Genomic DNA, 25,188 nt, shown 5'->3' with positions numbered 1-25,188 from the left:
CACTTGAATTCACCATGGATCTTGAGCACAAAAACATTAATTAACGATACCTTCCATACCTTCAGCGTGCGGCCTAAGACGGTGTAATTAGATTCCTGTAGTAAAGCGAGTTAAAACAATCAAATCACTCACTCAGACTTGAGACAAAACACGACTCAGCATGTGGTAATGAAAACGATCAACTTCTTTCTTGCTCATCGTCGTCGACAAAAGTTACGGGCTTCTCTTTGAGTCACAAAATGTCTCTAACTAAAGCGATATTTAAGCCAAGGTTCTGGAATTGAATAATGGTCTTTTGAGACAACAAAGACATAAAGAAACACAACGGAAAAAATATCGAGCTTTACTTCTCTTTGCCAGTGACGAAATATTGCTGATTAAACTCACTATTCAAACGAAGGAGACAGAGTTCAGTGACTGTCTTAAGATGAGAAGAGCAAAGACAAAATAAGCGGGACCTCGATATTTTTTTTTGTGGATTTTTACGAAGATATTCCTTCCTCAGTTTTGAAATTTTGGAAGTGTTTATCAGTTGATGTAAGAAATAATCTGACTTTTTTTCAGAGCCTTGGTAAATACATGTTGAGGAATTGTGAGAGAGGTGCCCTGGAGTGAAGGATAAAAGTCTAACTTGTATTTCCTTTTGGTGTATTGTAGAGAAAGGATGAGGCAACACTGAGAGAGCTGAGTTTGCATAGACACCTCACAATAGGCTCATGTATTAACTGAAGCACGAATTACAGAATTTCATAACATGCCTATTGTAAGATATTAATTATTGAATACAATGTAACATATTATAATGAGTAACACAAGAAATACACAAGAATTTCCGTAAACAGCTCTGTATGGCCAGTTCCTGAAACGCCGTGACACAAATTTGGAAGTAACCTGAAGAACAAAGGTGAGGGAAGCGCTGAGAGACAAGTACACAAAGACCCAAGTTTTAATACTGGGACGTAATAGCCGTATAATAAACGTAATACCCGATAAGGAAAGGGTTAATGATAAGGAAGTAAAGCCAGTGAAAGCCTGTTATCTATTATCAATTATCTACTGCTGTCACTTGTCCCTGGAAGGCCCTCTGCTGCTGCCGCCGTCGCCGCCGCCGTCGCTGCGCCCCACAAAACCCCGGGCTCGCCATGGACCTCAACGCGGCGGAAGTAATAACATGTAAATTGGATAAGCATATGCAGGCTAAGTGAATTAAATTTCATTAGTTGTGAGAAAAGAGTTCAATAAGTTTTCCTCCCCGTGTGAGGAGGAGGAGAAGGAGGAGGGAGGAGGAGGAGGAGGAGGGAGGAGACACGGAGATAAAGATGAAGGAGGAGGGACTTCATGTTAATTATTAGAACCTGGAGGAGGAGAAAAAGGAGGAGGAGGAAGAATTAAGGATTAATATGTATACTTAAGGGAAGGTACACACACACACACACACACACACACACACACACACACACACACACACACACAAGAAAGAAAAAATAGTAGGTTTCTTGGACGTTCTTTCCTTCAAATTACGCTGCGGGGGTTCCTAATTCTCTCTCTCTCTCTCTCTCTCTCTCTCTCTCTCTCTCTCTCTCTCTCTCTCTCTCTCTCTCTCTCTCTCTCTCTCTCTCTCTCTCTCTCTCTCCTTTATTATCCTCCCTCGCTGCTTTCTTTGTATTTTGCACCTCACCTTGCTTTCGTTTCGCCTTAGGTTTCTGTATCTTTTCTTTTTTCTTCCTTTTTCTTACTTCCTTTGTTTGTTTTTCTTTTTGCTTGACCGCTATTATCTATATTTCAGTTTCCCCTTTTTTCCATTTTATTCCTCTGTTCTGTTCTGGCGTTTTCTTTCTTTCTTTTTTTCTTTCAATTACGTTTGTTATTTCCTTTTCATCTTTCTCTCCCTTCCGTCTCGTTCTTTTTATTCTCTCTCTCTCTCTCTCTCTCTCTCTCTCTCTCTCTCTCTCTCTCTCTCTCTCTCTCTCTCTCTCTCTCTGGTCCCTTTACTCTATTTTTTTTTTGTTTTTTGTTTGTGCCTACAGTTTTTTCTTTCTTTTTTTCTTTGTCTCTCTCTTTCTCTCTTACTTGTCTTTGCCGTGCAGTCTCGCTCCCTATTTCTTTATTTTTGTCATCATTTTCTTGCCTTCTTCTTTCCCTCCCTCTCGCCTTCTTCTCCTCTCCCTTCTCCCCAAGATCTCTCCCTCCATTTCTAGAACTTGTTATGTTTGTTTTCTTATTCTTATTGTCTTCTGCCTCTCGTCTTGTCATTCTTCTTCGCTTCATTCCCATTTTTTTCATTCCTTTCATGATTTTTCTTTCTGATCTCTCATTTTCAACTTTTCATTCTTTTCTTTCCTATTTTCTTTCATTTTCCTCAGGTTCTATTATTCTCTGATTTCCTCCTGCTCATTCTTCTTTTCGTTCCTATTTCCTCGTCATCTTTCATTCTTTACTTCTTTTCACTCTCCTCCTCTTATTTTATTTTCCTTCTTATTCCCTCTCATTCCCCTCCCAACAACTGTAGGTCATCTTGTTCTCGTCCGCTCTTCTTTTCCCTCGTTTCCTTCCCTCCCTGTCTTTCCCTCTCCCTTGTTTCCCCCTCTCCCTTTCTCCCTCTCCATCACGCCCTCCCTGTCCTGCACCCTGGCTACCTCTTCTCTCCCTCCCTCACTTTCCTCTCCCCCTCTGTCCTTCCCTCTCCCTCTTACTCTCCTTCCTCTCCCTTCTCTCCCTGTCCTTCGCCCCAGCTACCTGCAGCGACGTCAGGGGGAACAACACAGAAGGAGAAAAAATATACATTGATTTCTGTTCTTAAACTTCAGGTTCAAAAAAGGTAAACAATTTGTGGGGACGAGGTTGCTCGGTCGGTCCCTCATTTTAGGGAATTTCTTTAATATTGTTGTGTGCAGAGGGAATGGAGAAAAAAAAAGTATGTAGCTTGACTTACTGGGGAAAAGAATACTGTGGAAAATAATAATGATAGTAGAAAAAATAGGTGATTCAGGGTAGACTTTATTTTTTTAGGGGGTTGTTTTTGTTCTTGTGTATGTGGGGGGGAGGTGTTTATTCATGTGTGTGTGTGTGTGTGTGTGTGTGTGTGTGTGTGTGTGTGTGTGTGTGTGTGTGTGGTTAATGTAATCAACACTGACAACAAAATGAATACTAATAAAAGTAACAATAACATTTCTACACGCTACATTTTCCTTTTCTGCTTATACTACCACCACCACCACCACCAACCACCACCACCACCACTATTACTACTACTACTAATACTAATACTACTTACCACTTACTACAACCACCAGCACTAATCCAAATAGTAACACTGCCAACACTGATAACAACAGTATCAACACCACATACTCTTTAACCCCAAAAAGTGCACCGAAAAAATACCTTCGCTTCCAATTAAACATGAAGCGTCCTATTCACCAAAGAAGGAGACAAACGTGGCACTTTTTCTCCCCTCCCTCTCTAAGTAAGTCTGTTAATAAGCCTCGGGATCGCGCCTTCACTCGCCTCCACCTTTCTCCTTCACCCTGCGGCGCCTTCAACCACTACATAAGAACGTAAGAAAATAAGGGAAGCTACTTAGGTTAATAGCGCTCACAAGATAACTCAAAAAAGAATGTTAAAAGTGGTGATTAATTTAGTACGTAATGAAGCTTATGATTTCTGTACGAGATTAAATGTGTGAGATAAATAATGCTATGTTGAATCTTGTGTTGTGCTCTCTATTGTGATTTGCTTAGAAAATCGAGGTTGTTTTTATTAGAAATTATAGTAAACAAGCAAAAATAAAAGCAGGAGATGAAATGCTGTCGAAATGTAAGGCAAATCTTATATTTCTTAATAATTGTGAGTCTTATAATTTATTTGCTCTAAAATTGTAAAGATTACAGTGACTTTCATTTTTAACAAGAGTTATTGCTCATGTAGTTTTGAGAAATATCAGGAAAATTTGTAATATTTTTTATTCCCTTTTATAAATCATTCAAATATATTTAGTTGTAAATTTCATAATATGTGAAGGATATTATTTAAAACATATGCTCGTGAAACTCGAATATTCTTGTTTTTCATTCACTAGATAAAGACAAGAAAACAAGAAACACACACACACACACACACACACACACACACTACATAATGTTACGTCTTCACTACTAAGCAATCCTCCAGGGAAAAAGGAAAAATGAAACTGAGTACATCTTTTCTGCGCCTTTTTCCTTCCCAGAGGACGACGGCGAGAAAATAATAAAGGGAAGAAAATATCACGGAGGGAAAATTTCTAAGGTTGTAATGCTGGAGGGAAGGAGGAGAAGGAAGAGGAAGAGGAGGAGGAACAGGGGGAATGAGTAAGAGGAAAGAAAAAAGGAGGAAGAATAAAGATAGAGGAGAAAGAATAAATAATCTTAGGAAATATTACTGAGTGTAGTAGTAGTAGTAGTAGTAGTAGTAGTAGTAGTAGTAGTAGTAGTAGTAGTGAGAATTAATTCAGCACATCACCATAATTCTTAAAACAGAAAATGTAAAGAAAGAAAAAGAAAAGAACTAGAAACAAAAGACGAATTATGTCAAGAAATTAAATGCACTTAAAGAAGCAAAAGTGTGTGTGTGTGTGTGTGTGTGTGTGTGTGTGTGTGTGTGTGTGCGTGGCTAAGTTTCCTCTCCCCTCCATCCATAGCGGAGGAAGGAATCACAGCTTTACTTAATCACTGACGGAGAGGGACGCAAAAAAAAAAAAAAAAAAAACGGGATTGTCTTATTTTCCATAGCTTTAGGAAGAGAGAGAGAGAGAGAGAGAGAGAGAGAGAGAGAGAGAGAGAGAGAGAGAGAGAGAGAGAGAGAGAGAGAGAGAGATTGAGATTCTGATCTCTACCTAGTACTCATAAAGCCAGAAACATATTACTTATCGTTACTCTGCCTCTCTCTCTCTCTCTCTCTCTCTCTCTCTCTCTCTCTCTCTCTCTCTCTCTCTCTCTCTCTCTCAACTTCCGTATCCTACTTTTTTTTCATTTTTATTTCTTTTCTCCTCTTCTTTCTTTTCCTGTCTCCTCCTCCTCCTCCTCCTCCTCTTCACCATCATCATCATCTTCATTTCCTTCCTTTTTCTTCTTCTTGTACCACCACCGCCACCACCACCACCACCACCACAACCATCACCACCACCACCACCACCACCTCATCCTCCTCTTGCTCCTCCTCCTTGGAAGCCCCAGTGCCTTCAGTCCTGCTAAGCTATTTAAAGTCCTCTCAATGTCCGACCCAACTAATGGAATTCACCTCTTAATTCGGAAGTGCTTAGGACTGCGTACTCTAAGACTGGACTTAGGCAACGTCTGTGTCTGGGATTAGGGGGATGCACGCCTGATTAAAAAGAGGACAGAGGAAGGAACCGAGAAGGAGGAGGAGGAGTAGGAGGAGGGATAGAGGAGGAAGGAACACTGGGAGGAGGGATAATGAGAGAGAGAGAGAGAGAGAGAGAGAGAGAGAGAGAGAGAGAGAGAGAGAGAGAGAGAGAGAGAGAGAGAGAGAGTGAGAGTGGGAGGGGGAAAGACAGGAAGAGAAAGAAAAGTGTGAGGAGCTAATAGGGTGCTAGGGTGCAGTGGGAGAGTGTTAGCAGGTAATGTAATTGCGTTTGAAGAGAAGAGTCTGAGAGTGAGAGTTTGTGCGTGGTGGTGGTGGTGATGGTGGTGGTGCTGGTGGTGGTGCTGGTGGTGGTGTATGTGTGTGTTTGAACTGTTGGCCATCCTCCCTAACATGGTAAAAAGAAATAAATAATGCACTAGTTTTTTTTGTTTTTTGGGGGGTTAGTGGTACATAAGCACACACACACACACACACACACACACACACACAGACATACATTACACGACACATTAAACAAGTAGATCGCGTTACTGCATGCACATATATACTGCATGACGTACAGGAGTATACACCGTAAACCATACACGGGTAAACCACATGATATCGGCACACACGCCATTCATAAACCGCGTCTCTGCATTGTAAATTCATCTTATGCATACGCCGCGCCGCAACACATCCACCATAGGGACCAGCATGCGCACAATACAAACACCGCTTCATCAGGCATAGGGAGATACACTCGTAGATAGATGGAGAGGTAGATGGATAGATAGATATGTAGATTTACTATTTATTGATTGATTGACGCGTAGATGGGTTTGCAGATAAAACTGGTATTTATTGATTTATTGGTAGACAGATGGATAGATAGATAGGTAGATAGATTTGCTGTTTGTTAACTGATTGATAGACAGACAGATAGATAAATAGATAGGTAATAGTTAAAAGATGGTTAATATTGAAAAAAGGAATATGAAAGATAAGAAGATGTAGAGAGAGAGAGAGAGAGAGAGAGAGAGAGAGAGAGAGAGAGAGAGAGAGAGAGAGAGAGTGTGTGTGTGTGTGTGTGTGTGTGTGTGTGTGTGTGGACCCCAACAAAGTATATTCGTACAAGGCAAAAGTCCCCAGCACCACCTCATAATAATCTGTAAGAAGAAAAAAGATCCAGAAAAAAAGCAGAAGAAAAAAGCAGAAGCACCACTAAACAAGCCGCCACAAACAAGCCCCGCCGCCCTCATCACCTCCCTCACGTAAAATCACAACGGCGACTAAGACAACGACGCGCGACATCCACCCAACGAAACTTTCCCTCTGGCGATGAAGAAGGAAAAAAAAAAGAGAAGCGCCTCCTCCCTTCCCCTCCTTGAAAAAATAGCCCAAAACCGCATCATCGAGGAGACAGACGAAGGACGGGATGGGAATGAGGGGGCAGAAAAAAAAGTTATAAAATACCAGACAAGGAACTACCGGCCGTTAGTCGTATGCTTAAAATTCCTTAAAGTAGCACCTCGTGAGAAGCCCAAGGAGTGACTAAAAGGAGGGAGAGAGCGAGAGAGAGAGAGGAGGAGTGGGTAGTAGTTAGAAGAGGAGGAGGAGGAAGAGGTGTCAGTGACGCGATTTGGTCCTCTTAATATAGACTTCAGAGGCAGGTCACGCCCGCGCCGCCCTCACCCCGTTGATCCCGCCCTGAGCCGCCCCGCCGTTGCTTGTGGACCAAATCATCCATAATCACTTGCAGGACGGGGAAGACACGCCCTAAACAGCTATTACGCGCCTTTTTTCTCCCTCGCCAATGGCCATTCGGACGGTAAAAAGCTACAGTTAATGAAGACACTCGGGTAGCGCCTGAGGGTGTCTCCGAGGTTGTCTTCCCCCTCCCCCTCCTCCTCCTCCTCCTCCTCCTCCTCCTCCTCCTCCTCCTCCTCCTCCTCCTCCTCCTCCTTTGGTGCTCCTGAGGACATACATTACCGGGTTTTTTAAGCTGCGAAGGTTGAGCCAGGATGGGATATTACTGTTGGGTGAAGTTCTCCTCCTCCTCCTCCTCCTCCTCCTCCTCCTCCTCCTCCTCCTCCTCCTCCTCCTCCTCCTCCTCCTCTTTCTCCTCCTTCTTCTCTTCTTCCTCTTCTTCTCTTCTTTACTCGTCTTCCTCCTCCTCTTGTTTGTTCTTTTTCTTATCGCCGTTCTTGTTCTCGTTTTTTTTTTCGTGGTTCTTGTATTTTTTCTTATTCTTCTTCTTATTGTTATTATTGTATTTTTTCTATTCAGTGTTGCCGTTTTCATTTCATTGTTATATTTGTTTATGTTTATTTCCTTATTGTCCTCCTCTTCTTATTGTTCTTCTTGTTCTTTTCTTACTTTGCTTTCCTTCCTCCTCCTCCTCCTCCTCCTCCTCCTCCTCCTCCTCCTCCTTCAATCTCCAATCATCACCATTATCATCAGCATCATCTTTTTCACATCCTCTCCATCCTCCCTCCTCCCTCCTCCCTCCTCTTCCTACTGCTCCTCTCTTCTCCCTTCGCTGCTCCCTGCCTGCTTTTCTCTTTCTCTCTCTCTCTCACTCTCTCTCCTCCTCTCTCACTTACATTTTTTTCCCTTTCCTTTCCCTCCCTCTCCCCTTGCTCTCTTCCCCTTGGCTACATATGCATTTTTTCCATGGAATAGAAATTAGATCTAAATTCTATGTCTCTTAATGACTATTGTGCAAGGTGTGGAGGGAGGAAAGGGGGAGGCGGACTGCAGCAAAATTGAAGGGAGGAGGAGGAGCAGGAGGAGGTGGAGGAGGAGTAGGAGGAGGAGAAATGGTAGGAATCTGCCGAAAGAGGATGCATCTGTGAGAATTTATTGGCAGGATAGAAAAGTTTTGATAGGAAGTAAGAGATAGATGAAGGAGAGAGAGAGAGAGAGAGAGAGAGAGAGAGAGAGAGAGAGAGAGAGAGAGAGAGAGAGAGAGAGAGAGAGAGAGAGAGTGCAACAGTAGACATAAATATATATTGTTATCGTTTCATTCTTATTTCTTTACCATCATTATTATCATTGTTCTGTATTCATTTTCCTTTATTTTCTTGTGATTGTGAGTGCGATTTTTTTACGTGTATTTCTTTTCTATTTTCTTCCTTGTATTTCTCAACTCGGAATCATGTATTTTTTTTTCCCTAGTTCTATTTACGATTTTATTTTGGCATTCAATTTACTCTATTTTCTTCTTATTGGGATATACCAATTGGCGTGTGTGTGTGTGTGTGTGTGTGTGTGTGTGTGTATCATTTATTCCTATCCTATCATTGCCTCCTTCTCATTTTCCCTCCACTATCTTTCCTTCCTTTTTTTTTCTGTCGCTTTCCCTTTTTTTTAATTTTTCTGTTCCTCTCTTTGTTATTCCGTTTCTCTCTTTCCTTTGTTTCCCTCCCTCTTGTGCCTCTTCCTCCCTTGCTAATAATGCCTCCCTCCCTCCATGTATGGCCATCTCTCTCTCTCTCTCTCTCTCTCTCTCTCTCTCTCTCTCTCTCTCTCTCTCTCTCTCTCTCTCTCTCTCTCTCTCTCTCTCTCTCTCTCTCTCTGTCTCTTTATCTCTCTCTCTCTCTCTCTCTCTCTCTCTCTCTCTCTCTCTCTCTCTCTCTCTCTCTCTCTCTCTCTCTCTCTCTCTCTCTCTCTCTCTCTCTCTCTCGTTTACCCTCTTCTTCCTTCCTTCAATCCTTCCCTACTTCTTTTCCTTCCTTCAGTATGTCTCCATTCTATTAACGGTCCTCCTTCACACCCTCCCTTTCTTCCCTCCTCTTTAACTATTTCTTTTTTTTCTACCCTTTCCTCCTGTGTCTCTCCTCCTTACCTTTTACTTTTCCTTATTTCTCCTTCCTTACCCTCCCTATCGCTCTGTTTTTCCAATTCTTTTTTTTTTCTCTTCAGCTTTTCCACAACCTCTCTCTCGTCAATGCACCCAATGTCTTTTGCTATACGTTCCATATTTCTTCATTAAATTATAAGATCTCGTCTCTAAAACAGCCTTGTAAACACCGCTATGTCTTTTTGCTGCTCGTTTCACCTCTGTATAATTTCATGTAATTCTCTATGCTTCCTCCTACCTCTGAGTCACTTTCCTGCGTGATGGACATTGCCGCCTGACCCCATTTAACCTCACATAACCTCACTTAACTTAGCGGTGACCTCATTGCCCTCCATCCTCTTTCACTCCTCTCGACCGCCTCCTCTACCCTGCTGGCCTGATTCCTCTCGGCATCCCTCGGTACACTGTCATATAAAGTTCGTGTAGGTGTAGTTTTGGTTAGTTGTCAGGTGGCGCTGTACACTGTCTTCCACTGTGTTTGGTATCGTTCGTCAGTCTTTACCTTTTGACTGCTAGTGATAATATGAGATTCCTTTCAGTAACGGTAATTATTTTGCTCTATATGAATAAAACTGCAGGTTGTAATAGGTTTGATCTGCTTTCATTGCTATTGCTGTCAGTAGTGTCTTGAATTGATACTATTCTTCCATCACAATTATTATCACAATGATATTCAGAAGAAAAGGAGGATGAGAGCCGAAGAAGTGAGTCTGTTTAGTTTTTGATGTGCACTGATACTTCTCTTGTAGTCTTCGTCACCACCTTGATCACCACCTTTGTCAGGACCTTCGTCAGCAACTTCGTCAGCAACTAAATCAGCAACTTCGTCAGCTACAGTCTTAAAAATTCGTCTTGTTATCTGCTGCAACCTAAAGAAAAGACTTAAAAATTAACTGAACGTGGTTTAAAAAGTGAAAGTTGAATTTTTTTTTCACGTGATATATTCGTGATGTATAGAATAGGTATGATTAATGAGATTCAATAACTTATTCATATTTATGTTGTTACCGCTACTGTTTTGCTGTTTTGCTGGCATTTGTGCTGAGTAATGAGCGTGGTAATTTTGCGTGACACCTTCGATTGGTTTTGCCCCCTCGAACACCGGCTGGTGTGGGGGGACGCATTGGAATAGTGTTTATATGATTTGATTTATTCATGTGTAGTATTTGAGGATTGTACTGTAGAGGGGAGGGCAAAGAAAATGGTGGTTATGCTTGAAAATGGTTAGTAATGCTTTGTCTATAAGAATATAAGAAATAAGGGAAGCTGCAAGAAGCGACCAGGCTTACACGTGGCAGTCCCTGTATCCTGTTTCCACCTATCATCCCTATCCATAAACCTGTCTAATCTTCTCTTAAAGCTCCTTAATATCTTAGCACTAACAACATGATTACTGAATTCGTTCCACTCATCTACCACACTATTTGAGAACCAATTTCTTCCTATCTCTTTCTTAAACCTAAATTTTTCAAGCTTGAACCCGTTATTTCTTGTTCTGATCCTAAGAATTTTGCTTACATCCCTCTTACATTACTGACTTTATCTATTAGGTGTATGATCTATTATAAACTATACACAGTCATATTTAATTAAGGCAGACATTGGATCACAGATTGGTTATAAATGACATCAGAGTTAGCAGGAACGTGATAAGTGAATAGACGTCGCATGCTTTCAAAAAGAGGTTGGAGAGATTTGTAGGTGGAAGATGGCAAGTTTAAAGTATCTAGTAAGAATTTTGTGTAGGTCAACTTGCCTTTTGCAGTCTGATTAGTTCTTCATATTCTTTTTTTTTTTTTTTTTAAGGAAGCAACATTATTATCACTCATACTTTTACCTTGTCTCCTATCATGGTTACAACTTCACCTTCCACCCATTCATGCATTCCTCTCTACTCTATACTCTACCTTCCATATTTACTCTCCCTCTGATCACACTCCCTGGTACCTTTCGCTTTCCTCTCTCACTCACCTCTCTCTCCACACCTACGTATCCTCACCTGTTTCTCCGTCTCGCCGTGACTCTCCACGGACAAGTGTCTCTGGTGGCCTCGTTGCTGAGCCTCCCTCTCGTCGCCGCGCCAGGAGGAGGGTCAACTTACAGGGGAATCCAGGCGGCGGCGGTGAAAGGTCAGTGGGAGGAGGCGGGCGGCGGGTCGCTGGGGAAGCACGTTAGCCACAAATTTGTTCAGCGCGCTCAGAAAATTATGCCTTCAGGTGTATAAATTGTGGTGCGCTGAGAGGGTGTTGATCCACGTTCAAATATTCACGCGGCCACATTTCTGACTGTTAAATCATGCAAATGTGTGTCTCTAACTCCCCGTCTTTCTGGCCGCCTCGCCGCGCTTCACCAAAGATTCATAACGAGACGAGACGCTTCCCGATGAATTATATAAAGTTTGCACGCACATTATATTCTCCTCGGAGGTCACTGGTAATATTATTCTGGTATTACGTGGAGTAGTTCAGGCTGTCCACTCTTAGCTCTTGCCTTGCTGCTCCTGGATCCTTGAGCGCCTGGCAAAGAGAAGATAATGCACTGAGAGTCACACACACACATACACACGTGAGATATCAAAGGAAATGTATGGCGTTAATATCTAAATACACTTGCACTTTAGTAAAAAAGAAAAATAAATAAATAAAAATACGTATATATCTTGTTCACATATAAAGGTTGCTTAATGCCTACTAAGATTAACAAAAAACTAATTCACGCTTAATACATGAGAAATTATAAAGGGAGTGTGATACTATTTCTTTATCTAAGCTTACTTTATTTAAATACTAAAATATCATATATGTTTACGTGTGTATTCCGTGTGTGTCGTGAACGTCAAAGCAAGACAAAGCGAGAAGATTGGCAATCCCCGCCTCTGTATCGTTATCCTTACAGTAATATAGGATGTGAGGATTTGCAGAAAATATACCTACGATTCTTTTAGTAGTGAAAAGTTGAGTTAGTAGGATACAGACAGATAGAAATACAGAGACAAGTGAAAGGACTGGTGACTCTCTCTTTCACATTCTTTTTATCTCTACAATGAGAAAAGACATTTATTGAAAGTATACTTGTCTCTCTTAGTAAGTACTGAAAAAAATAAACTGACAGGAAATAGGCAATCAAACAACATATTTCTTAGACTGAGAAGTAAATAACTGTAACTATACTTGCAACCCTCTTGGTAAGTAACTGAGAAATATACCGAGATAAAATAGTTGGTCTGGTAACATATTTTTTCAGACCGAGAAGAAAGTGAGTCTGGAACCAAACTGAATAAATAAAAAGACGGACCTCGACACGCATAGCAAAATAAGAAAAGGAAACAGAAGAGAATCACAAAGCAATTCCCTAACCTCCCTTCAGGAAAGCCTCTGCACCCTCACCTCCACCAAGATCGAGGGAGAGAAAGAGAGAGAGAGAGAGAGAGAGAGAGAGAGAGAGAGAGAGAGAGAGAGAGAGAGAGAGAGAGAGAGAGAGAGAGAGAGAGAGAGAGAGAGAGAGAGAGAGAGAGAGAGAGAGAGAGAGAGAGAGAGAGAGAAGAGGAAGACAAATGAGGAAGGACAGAGAAACACATAATCGAATACCTTCCACCCCCCACAAAAAAAAATCAAAAGAAAACCAAGCAGAAAAAAAAAAAGAAAGAAAGAAAGAAGGCATCGTAAGACCATTCGCTGGAGATGAAAGACGGAGGAAAAGAATGATAGTGGGTGAGAAAAGTCCAATAATAGGCAACAAGACCCCCAAGACCCCTGATCACAATGATATTACCCAGAAAACCCATCGGGCCGAGAACTAAACTTATCGCTCAATACTTTTTTTCTATCTTACCGTAAGGCATCGCTCGCTAATAATGGATTATCTTTCAATTGATTCGAGGACCAATATAAGATGAGAAATATTTTCGGTCTCATTTGCTCCCTGTGGATAATATTGACGGGAGAAGGAGGAGGAGGAGGAGGAGGAGGAGGAGGAGGAGGAGGAGGAGGAGGGAAAGGGAGAGGGAAGAAATTATGATACTGAAGAGAAGTGAAAAGTCAGAAAAAAAGAGAGTAATAAGAGTAGGAAGAAAGTTACAAAAATAATGTGAAGAGAAGTAGGAATAGCAACTCTATCACGAGGAGGAGGAGGAGGAGGAGGAGGAGGAGGAGGAAGAGGAAGAGAAGACGGAGAAGGAGGAGGAGGAGGTGAGAGAGCGAGAGAGAGAGAAAGAGAAAGAATAAAAAGTAATTACATCTGAAGTCATGTTAATTGAAGTCATTGGTGTGGGATGCAAGGCGGCGGAAGGAATGAGTGAGTGAGTGGATGGATGGATGAAGGAAGGAAGAAGGGAGGGAGGGAGGGAGGGAGGGAGGGAGGGAGGGAGGGAGGGAAGGCAAGTGAGGCAGTTAACTCATCACAAGACTGAATATATCACTTTAATTCATAGGACAATAGACTTTGTTAACTGTCATTACCCTCCACGAAAGTCCTTGAAATTAGTTTATGGAAATTACTTCAAATGAAATCACGACCTGCACACTCATCCCTCCATCTTCCTTCTTCTTCTTCTTCTTTTTCATCTTCAACCTCCCCCTTGCCCCTCCTCCTCCTCCTCCTCCTCCTCCTCCTCCTCCTCCTCCTTCTCCTTCCATTCTTCCCTTGTACTTAGATATGATCACGTCTTACTCAGATTATTCTTAAGATGCTTTTTACTCCTCCTTTCTTCATTTCTTTCTCTTTCTCCTTTTCTTCCATCCCTTGTTTTTTTCTTTCCTTCCTTGTTTATACGTTCCTCTACTAACTTTTGTCTATCCCTCATTTACCTCTTTCTTTTTTTTTCTTTCTCTCTCTCTTTACGTATCTCCTTACCATCCTTCCTTCCTCCCTTCCTTCATTACCATCTCCCCCTTCTTTTTTTCATTCCTTTATTTTTTTTCCTTATCTCTAGATTCCTATTCTATCTTCCATCTTCTCCTACGCTAATTCATTTTTTTTTCAATCGCCCTACTTTGCTTACTCCCTTCTTTGCCCATTCTCCTATCCCCTTCCCTGCGTTTGCATCTCGTCGGCGACTTCGTCAGTGTCTGGCGTGCAAAATGTGAGTGCCGAAGGAGGGAGACGAGGGGCGGCTGGTGAGAGATTGCTGTGTTAATGTTTGTCGTGGTTTGATTACCCCGACGACCCGCCAGCGAAAGAGGGACACACTGAGAGAAAGAATGAGTGAAGATGACAGAGAGACAGAAGGGAGAAAGAGAGGGAGAGACAGGAGGCAGGAGAGACCGAAAGACAGAAGATAAACCGGAAGATAGGAGAGAGGGAGAAACAGACAGGAGGGAGGGAGAAACAGAACGCAAGAATGGAGAGAGAGAGAAAAGGAAAACAGTGAAATTAGAAAGTATATAGAGAAATCAGGGAGGAAGAAAGTATGTTGTTTGTTTTGTAAGGAAGAAAAATGTGGATGCGATGGTTTAGGGGAAAGAAAGTGTAAGTGTTAGAGAGAGAGAGAGAGAGAGAGAGAGAGAGAGAGAGAGAGAGAGAGAGAGAGAGAGAGAGAGAGAGAGAGAGAGAGAGATCCTCCTCCTCCTCTTCCTCCTCTTCCTGCGGATATAAAGAGGAGCGTGGGATACTGATCAGCCAAACTCGGATGGTAAAAAATAGAGCAAAGAGGAAAAATTATCGTCTAGTTAGAAAAAGGAAGGGATGAATTTCCTCGCCTCAAAGAACTAACTTCTCGCCTCCTTACACCTGCCGCACGTGCGATCAAAGGTGAACCTCTCTCTCTCTCTCTCTCTCTCTCTCTCTCTCTCTCTCTCTCTCTCTCTCTCTCTCTCTCTCTCTCTCTGAATATGTTATGTACACAATTAGTATCTTTCTGATTTAAAAAGTTGTTTTTTGTGCTAGTTTTATATAATGTTTTATTATTATTATTATTATTATTATTATTATTATTATTATTATTATTATTATTATTATTATTGTTGTTGAAAATTATACATATTACTTGGAATTTTTATTTTTACTGTTTTTTTTTTTTTCGTTAGAGAGACTGAGTGGTGCCTTGTGTGTGTGTGTGTGTGTGTGTGTGTGTGTGTGTGTGTTTTATGCACTCGTGTAAACATCTTGCTCTTGCTTTACATTTCCACTTGGTGCTTCTGTGTTCCTTTCTTGTTTCCTTCCTTCCTTCCTTCCTTCCTTCCTTCCTTCTGCCATTCTTCCATCCTAACTCTCTTTCATTCCTTTCTTCATCTCTTCTTTCTTTATTCAGCTGAACTTTTCTTCCCATTACACCACCTTACATTCTACCTTCTACTACTGCTACCTCCACCAAATCCACTTCGCCCCTCCACTTGGCGAGCGTGAACCACCTAGGGCTGTATAGAACTCTAGGGATCTCCTCCACCACCACCACCCCCACCACCACCACCACCACCTGGCCTCACCCTTGTACTGTAATTAAGACACTCGAAGAAAGCCCCTTAAGCTCAAAATCTTAATTTCTCTTCCGATTCCTTCTCCTCGTTCTCTTCCTTCTAGTCCTCCTTCTACCTCCTCTACCTCTTCCTCCTCCCTCCCCCCTCTTCTCCTCCTCCTCCTCCTCCTCCTCCCCACTTAATTAACAATGCAATTAAAATGCTCAGTTAATTTCAATTTTCAAACTTCATTCCAGACTGATTATTCATTCCTCCTCTTGTTCCACACATTTTTGACCTCTTTACCTTTTTTACGGCGGCGCTTAATTTCCAGCGGAGAGCAACTTTGTTAATAACTTATTTGCATTCACAGGATTTTTGCCAACTCACGTATTCAGCTACAGGAGGAGGAGGAGGAGGAGAAGGAGGAGGAGAAGAAGGAGGAGGAGGAACATGAGGAGATGAGGGGGAGCAGGACGACTTGAAGAAGGAGCAGGAGGAGGAGGAGAAGGAGGAGGAGTAGGATGGCTTAGAGAAGGTGTAGGAGGTAGTGATGGTGGCAGTGGTGGTGGTGGTAGAAGAAGAGGACTAAAGGAGGATTGGAAAAGGAGGAGGAGAAGGAGGAAGAGGCAGAGGAGGAGGAGGAGGAGGAGAGAATGAGGAGCAAGGAAGGATGAGGAGGATTCACGTCACGTAGAGTAGAAAAGTAAGGAGGAAGATGAGTGTGAGAAAAAGGCAAGAGAGAGAGAGAGAGAGAGAGAGAGAGAGAGAGAGAGAGAGAGAGAGAGAGAGAGAGAGAGAAATGTAAGCATGAGCTAAAGAAAATGACACGAATCTTACAGTGGCATAGAGAAAAAAACAAACTTAATGAAATTTTTTTTTTAAATACGTGAGGGAGAGAAAAAAAATTCAACTCGAAGTATATGACAAAAAAAAAAAAAAAAATGACACAGAAAACGGAGTGGATGAGACAAGATGCTTTTTAATGGGGCAAGAGGAAGAGGAGGAGGAGGAGGAGGAGAGGGAGAGAGGAGAGAAAGATAGTGAGGGAGGGAAGGGAGGAGGGAGAGGAAGTGGAGAATGACTTATTAGAGGATACCAGAGTTTTGAGGACGACTTCAAGGAGGAGAAAAGAGCTTAATGGTAGTGTTAAAGGAGATGAGTTTGTTGCATTGACGGAAGATGAAGGACGAGGACGACACGAGGACGGGACGAGGAGAATGACTGCGGGAGGTGGGGGAGGTGAAAGTGTTGGGATGTTGAGAGGACGGAGGTGCAATGCGAGGACACGGAGGACTAGGAGAGATGGAGATGTAGGGATTGAGAGAAGGTAGAGAAAGGATACGAGATCGAAAAGTAAGATTTTAGAGGACTGAATTAGGATGATGAAGTTAAAAGAAGATAAGAAAGAGGAAGTAGGGAAGTAGATATCAAAAACAGCAGGTAGTAGTAGTAGTAGTAGTAGTAGTAGTAGTAAGAAAAATGGAAAATTTATAAGAAAGATTAGAGCAGAAATGGTAATGAAGGTAGAGAAGCAGCCACAGAGTACTTTCAGAGGGCAGACTACAAAGGAAGTTTTTAGCAAATTAACGCCGTACAAATATGTGATTATAATACGTAATGTGTTTTAATTACCTATCTATTCCAATGCAATTTATAAAACGGAAATTGCTCTTCCGATAGCGATATGATGCTTTCCAAAAATATTTAATAATTACGTCCTTGAGAGCGATTTAATATTTTTCGCAATACAAATTATTCCTTGATAGTCATAAGAAGAGAGGAGACAATAGACAATTCATTAACTCCTAAACACAAATTACAATGATTTTATTTTCAAACCGATCCGGATAAGCCAACGTTAATCATATTACAAGACTGATTTGTGTTGAAACAGGTTATCACATACGTCATAATATCATAGTTGCTGATATTATTTACATATTATTGCTGTTTTTTATCAGTGCATTAATCGAATAAACCAAGGAATGACATCCGAGTATTAGAATGAATTAAAATAGACTCTTTTTTTTAAACAATACAGGCCTTCACGTTATACAGTTTCTCTAGATGGCATTCAAGGAAGCGTGGGAGGAGCAAACAGGTCACAAATAGTTGCCAGTTATTAAAAACTAAACGAAATAATAACACGTATTTTAATGTCACGACTTTTAACATTATAGACTTTGCAATCATATCCTCGCCAAGCAAACAGGAATAGTGGAAGCAGCAGACAGGTCACAAGTGGCTCCCAATTTTTAGTAGCAAAACCAAACTATTATACACATTGTAGCGTGACTATCCTAAACATTACAACCGTCTTAATCATCCGTTAGCGAAATAAACAGGAATCATACTCGCAGCAGACAGACGCTAAATAGTTGTTTATTAGTAGTAAATGAACTACAGTACTTTGCGCGTAATAGAACCAGTCGTTACCATAATAGAATTTCTAATCATCCATTCGCGAACCAAACAGGAATCATACAAGTACTAAACAGGTGCTAAATCGTTCTCTATCAATTTTTATATATAATTTCTCATCCGCATCCGACCTTGTATCTCTGTCCTCCATTAACCATCACTACTATCACAATCTCCTCCTCCTTCTCCTCCTCCTCCTCCTCCCCCTCCTCCTCCTCCTCCTCCTCCTCCTCCTCCTCTTCCAATTCCGTCTCCTTCCCGCGCATTGGATATTCTATTACATATTTACTGTCGCTCTGGGCTGATTACTTTACTAATGAAATAAATTTATCCTCACTCTATTAATTAAGGGAAGGTGAGGAAAAGACGCGGTTCCTCACTGACTCGCTGATCGGCGCCGCGTTCTGCTCAATGTTTAATGCCTAGGAATGCTGTGTGTGTGTGTGTGTGTGTGTGTGTGTGTGTGTGTGTGTGGAGGAACAGAAGAGATTGGGGGGGAGTGAAGGTGATATGCTATGGTTGTGAAGAAAAAAAGGGGGAAGAAGATGAGAAAGTAAAAGTAAATGATTGTTTAGATGATTGTTAAGTAGTGATTGGTTTTCTCTCTCTCTCTCTCTCTCTCTCTCTCTCTCTCTCTCTCTCTCTCTCTCTCTCTCTCTCTCTCTCTCTCTCAACTCTTTTTTTTTTGTCGTTTTTGTCACTTATTGTGTCATGGTCGTCATTATGGTCGTGCTGAGGTCGTCCTTGAGTTCCTCCTAAGGTCGTCTTCTAGTCGGTCTTGAGCTCATCTTTGGGTCGTTCCTCAGGTCACCTTCTGGTCGTAGGTAGCAGGTAACATTTCAACACCACTAGATTGCACACTTCAGATCCCCAGCCTTCAGAAATTAAGACTGAAACTTCTATCTCTTTCTCTGCCACCAAATCTCCTACCCTCCCTCTTTTTCTCCATCCCTCCATCCCTCCCTCATTCCCTCCATCCCTCCTCCTTCTCCTCCTCCGCCTTTCCAGTGTAGTATGTGCCGCAGGAAATGAGATTCTCCGGATAAATTTACGGCGCTCCGTCCTGCAAACTCTCCTCGCCCTCGCCTTCTATCTGTAACTGCGAGTCTCGTTACGCATTCACGCAAAACTTGCCTTAAATTTCCCCCCAGCAAGGTTAAATTACACTCGTATAATGACATTTATAATCGCCGGCGCAGCGCCCAAATCTTTCGCCATTTCCCTTCACACTACTTCTGAACAATTCAATTTACATTTGCATATATAATCCAAGTTGCGACGGATTTTTGCCGACTTCTCCGAAAGGTCATTTACACTCTAAATTAAAACTGACTATTTACACCCGAGGCCATTCCTAATGACTTTTTATATTCGGGTGGCGCGGCCGAACGGGTCTTAATAACTTGCTGATAATTACAATAACTTATTTCCCGCATCACTTTTGCGAGTAATTAGTTTAGGAGAGAGAGAGAGAGAGAGAGAGAGAGAGAGAGAGAGAGAGAGAGAGAGAGAGAGAGAGAGAGAGAGAGAGTATACGTATGTGGTGGTGGTGGTGAGGGTGCGGTGGGCGTGTGGCAGTGCGGTAGTAGTGTGGTAGCAGTGTGGTAGTAGTAGTAGTAGTGTCCCGTGTCCGGTCACCTGCCCCTCAGAACCCAGCCTCACCTTTAATGGTCTTAATGTGTCAATTAACTGTACCTGTAATATATATGTAGAATTAAATGCCTCGCGTCTCTCATTAAAAACATTGAATTGCTCAATTTTTAATGTGTTTTGGGTTTGAATAAAGGAAAGTCCCCCTTGGCTGCGGGATGGAGAGGCGGGAACACACACCCGTTTTAATATATTAATGTTGTGTGTGTCAGAAGCATCGTCTCCATCAGTACTGACCAGCCTGAGGGAGGGGTGAGGAGCAGGCGGCGGCGGAGAGGCCGGGAGGAAGGAACGGGAAGCAAATGGGAGGAGATGAAGATGAGGAAGAAGTAGGAAGCAGAGAAAGGAAAGGAAAAGAGAATGGAGATGGGAAAAGGAGAGGAGAAGGAAGATAAGAAAGATAATGAAAAAGAGAAGAGAGAAGACATGAAGAAAGGAAAAGAGGAATGAAGGTGAAGAGGGAATAGCAGAAAGGGAGAAAAGAATGAAGATGACGGAAAGATGTAGAGAGAGATGATGGAAGATAGAAAATAAAGTATAAGAAGGAATGAAAATAAGACAGTAGGAAAATAACAAAAACAGAAAGCAAGAAGAGAGACAGAGAGAGAGAGAGAGAGAGAGAGAGAGAGAGAGAGAGAGAGAGAGAGAGAGAGAGAGAGAGAGAGAGAGAGAGAGAGAGAGAGAGGTTAAAGGCATGGAGGTAATAAATAAAGTACTTTGTCTTGCAGTGCCTGAAAATGTCTTTACCGGAAATAAAAGCAGTGTTTGTGACGCCTTCCTCTCTCACATTTTATTTTTTACTGCAATCGACTGTCCTGTTAGTATTGAGCGGTGGTGGTGGTGGTGGTGGTGGTGGTGGTGGTGGTGATGGTGGTCGTGGTTGTTGTTTCCTCGTTTGACGGTGTGATAGTGATGATGGTGATACTGGTGATTGTGAGATGATAGCTTTGAAAGTGGAAGAAGTAAAAAATGTAATATTGATAGGAGTGACGATGATAGTAGTGGTAGTAGCGGTGGTAGTGGTAGAGAACAATGTGATATTCAGAAAAGCAAGAAAGCACTCTTAAAATCACAGCTACGTACACTAAATCCACAAACCTTTCTTTCCACTTAGCCCAAGCCAAGCAAACACCAAAGGATCCTTCATGCGAGATACGCACGCGGCGGCGGAATAAACCAAATCGAATAATACTAACAAAATACACAATATATATATAAGCTCTTGTTAGTATTTAGATATTTAAGCTTTTCTCTTATCTCTGTGTGTGTGTTTGACCGTCAGCTTGAATCTATACCCCTTCCCCTTCCTACCTACCAACTACCAGCCAACCTCCACTCTCTCTGCCCGCCTGCCTCCACTCCCCTCGTGTTTTGCTCTGAACTAATAACGAGGCGAGTGTTGGAATAAAATCAGAGTATCTTATTAACACGTGCTTGTAACCTGGTTTTGTTTTATGACAAGATTGTGTGTTTGTGCAACGCCGCTGGTCCGCTCCAGACAACACGCGCTGGCCTGGCTGGCTGGCTGGCTGGCTGGCTGGCGGGGCGCGTTTTGATTATATCGTGTTGTTTCCTGATTCTTAGACATTTTTTAGACCTGTGGTAAGGGAAGACTCCTCCTCCTCTTCTTCCTCCTCCTCCTCCTCCTCCTCCTCCTCCTCCTCCTGCCTCCTCTACCTGCTGCTTCCCTCTCCTCCTCCTCCTTCCTCCTCCCTCCTCCTCCTTCTTCTTCTCCCCTTCTCTCAACTTCGTTCTTTTTTTTTTCAACTTATTATTCTTCTGCTCATCTTCTTCCTCACTCTATTCTCTCTCTCTCTCTCTCTCTCTCTCTCTCTCTCTCTCTCTCTCTCTCTCTCTCTCTCTCTCTCTCTCTCTCTCTCTCTCTCTCTCTCTCTCTCTGATCCAGTCAGTCAGCCATCCAGCCAGCTCAGCTCTACGTAACCATCTCTTCATCTCTTTATGCCGGAAAATATTTATCACTCTGTAAAAAAGGAGAGAGTAACACTTCATAATGTAATTAAGCTATGTGTTTGCTCTGGGAATTAGGAAAAGAAACGCTTTCCCCCCACCCCCATCCCCCACCACACTTTCTTTTCTTTCTTTTTTCTTTCCCCCCGCCGGTAGAAGTTTGAAAGATTAGGCGTAAAGTACTGTTATTAATATGCTACTTGGAGTTAGTTTCCCGGAAAGATCGCAAAGTTTTGAGGGCCATTTTCCTTCCCGGTAGGATGTCAAGTTATCATATTTGTTTCATTAGAAGACGTGAGTGAGTGAAGAAGACTTGGTAGGAGAGAGAGAGAGAGAGAGAGAGAGAGAGAGAGAGAGAGAGAGAGAGAGAGAGAGAGAGAGAGAGAGAGAGAGAGAGAGAGAGAGAGGTGGGGGGAAAAGGTCCGGAGGAGGAGGAGGAGGAGGAGGAGGAGGAGCAGAAGGTGGTGGTGAAGGAGGAGGAGGAGGAAGAAGAGGAGGGGTACATAAGAAGAAGAAAGAAGATGATGATGATGATGATATAATGATGATGATGATGATGATATAATGATGATGATGATGATGATGATGATGAAGAAGAAGAACTGATGAGAAGAAAGGAGTGAAGAGGAGTGAGTGAATGATCTCCAGAGAGAGAGAGAGAGAGAGAGAGAGAGAGAAAGAGAGAGAGAGAGAGAAGGCGAGGAGTGAGGTAAAAATTAATGTAAAAAAACGCACAAAAAAAGACAAAGTGAGGAGGGAAGAAAAGAAAGCCCGTTGGGAAGAGAGACGTTTGAGGAGTGAAGGAAGGGAGGAAAGAATGTGAAAGGACGGAAAAGGAAGGATGGAAAAGACCCTTAATGAAGACGGCGGCGGGAAGACTTGGCTGGGGGAATGGAGGGAAGAAGACGAAGATGAAGAAGAAGATGATGATGAGAAGGACTGTATTAAGTAATGGATGGGTGTTTGCATGCAGGAGAGATAGTTGTACTTGCTTTAAGGGGAATGATAGTTTGAATTTACTGAGTTTTTTTTTTTTTAAAGGTAAGGTAAAGAAGTAAGATGCGATTATGGAAGGTGATTTTGATTGATTGTATAATTGATAGGATTAGTTAAGAAAATTTAAGGTTGATGGGTTTAAGGAAAAGAAAATAAATATCCTTTGTTTTAAATCATGTTTGTTTTTCCATATTTTGTTTTGATTTTATCGACTAGACTTCATTTTTCTTTCTTTCTTTCATTCTTTCATGCTTTCTTTTTCTTTTCTTTTCTTTCATGAGTTATGTTTACTCTCTCTCTCTCTCTCTCTCTCTCTCTCTCTCTCTCTCTCTCTCTCTCTCTCTCTCTCTCTCTCTCTCTCTCTCTCTCTCTCTCTCTCTCTCTCTCTCTCTCTCTTATGCCCCCAAGCTGTACCTCAAATAATGCCTGACTGATGTTGAGAAATAGGTTTTGAGGTATCCAGACAATATTTCAGGCAGATTCACGATCCATTTATTTTTGTCGAGTTAGTGAGGGGGGAAGCGCTCGGGATTTTTCATATGTTTCAAGGCCCGACCGATGCGCCGCAGATTTACTGACTTTAAACATTGGGGGAAGCGGCAGGTGCTCTAGCCCGCCCGCAGCAGCTCCTCGTGCTTAGTTACTTACTTATAAGGGGGGAGTGATGCAGTGGAAGCGGTGATGTGTTGTGTTGTGTTGTGTTGTGTTGGAGATGGAGAAAGGAGTGATTAGAGTTTTCTTTGAGTTTTCTTAAGGGAAGGGTAAGCGAGAGGGAAAGGGAGATAAGTAGGTAATGTCGATGGTGGATGCTGGTGTGTTTATGTGTGTGTGTGTGTGTGTGTGTGTGTGTGTGTGTGTGTGTGTGTGTGTGTGTGTGTGTATGTGTATGTGTGTGTGTGTGTGTGTGTGTGTGTGTGTGTGCTGTGTCTATCAAGTGGTTCAATAATGTGTCCTTGACATTTCCTTCCCTACACACACACACACACACACACACACACACACACACACACACACACACACACACACACACACACACACACCTCACCCATACACTTCTTCACTAATCCATACACGTCCCCATTCACCCTGAAATTTCAATCCGTCTTCACCCTTTCCGACTTAATCTCCACCCTTTTCTACCTTCTCCCTTCTCCCTCTCACCCTCCCTCTCCTCTCCCTCTCCCTTCCTTCCCTTCCTCTGTCCTCAGATGCATAAACACGTTCCAGATCCTTCGAGACGCGAGAGTGAAAGAGAGAGAGAGAGAGAGAGAGAGAGAGAGAGAGAGAGAGAGAGAGAGAGAGAGAGAGAGAGAGAGAGAGAGAGAGAGAGAGAGAGAGAGAGAGAGATTTGGTAACTGGAAAAATAAGAGAGATAAAACATAAAGCAGAGAGAGAGAGAGAGAGAGAGAGAGAGAGAGAGAGAGAGAGAGAGAGAGGGAGAGGGAGAGGGAGAGGGACGCGGGCGGGCGGTATAAGTGAAACAAGAACGCTGGTGTTTTGTTAGCCGTCCCAATTCCAAATGCCAACGTTTCTGTGTTTGTCGCGAAATCTTTCAGTGGGAATTATGACAAAATCTTGGGCGCTCGTCCTTAATAACGTATGAATATTCAGGACAACTCACCAAAAAGATATAAATTGCCACTCTGTTCAGACCCCGAAAACTCAAGCCTCTCTTACAAGCCGGCGAACACTTAAACTTAGTGGCGACTTTTGTGTTGGAGAAAATGAACCAAATTAGAGAGTAGGAGGAGGACGAGGAGGAGGAGGAGGAGAAAGAGGAGAAAGAGAAGGAGGAGGAGGAGGAGGAGGAGGAGGAGGAGGAGGAGGAGGAGGAGGAGGAGAAAGGCCTTAGGGAGGAAAGAAAGGGAGGGAGGGAAAGAAAGAAAAGGGGTGGAAGAAGAGAGGGGGAAAGGAGAGGAATAGAGGGAGGGAGGGAGGAAGGAAGGGAGGGATGGGACACACACACACACACACACACACACACACACACACACACACACACACACACACACACACACACTATAAAAAATATGAAATCTCGCTCTCTCTCTCTCTCTCTCTCTCTCTCTCTCTCTCTCTCTCTCTCTCTCTCTCTCTCTCTCTCTCTCTCTCTCTCTCTCTCTCTCTCTCTCTCTCCCCGGAACAGCCAGAGACAAGTGTTTCATCTGGGACTTGAAGACGGTGACCTCTGGGAGTCCTGGGTCTATTTTCAGAGGTCACGCGCGGTCAAACAGGGACACCAGGAAGGTCACTGAACTTGTCTGATAGTGATGTATGTGCAAAGGTCAAAAGAGGTCAAGATTAGGTCATGCCTGTGTTACTTCTATATATGACTGCTATTACCTCGTCTTGATCTTAATAAAATGTTGAGGTTAATGTTTCAGGTTTGAGATTATTGTCAACTACAGTAGTGATAGAGTTCTTGAAATCTTTTAGTAACCAACCTAAACTAACCTAACCTAACCTAACTTAACCTAACTTAACCTAAACTAACCTAACCTAACCTAGCCTAATCTAACCTAATCTAACCTAACCTAACTTAACCTAACCTAA

The sequence above is a fragment of the Scylla paramamosain genome, chromosome 4 (genome assembly GCF_035594125.1).
Source record: "Scylla paramamosain isolate STU-SP2022 chromosome 4, ASM3559412v1, whole genome shotgun sequence".
Taxonomy (NCBI): Eukaryota; Metazoa; Arthropoda; class Malacostraca; order Decapoda; family Portunidae; genus Scylla; species Scylla paramamosain.
This window is presented reverse-complemented; position numbering follows the sequence as displayed.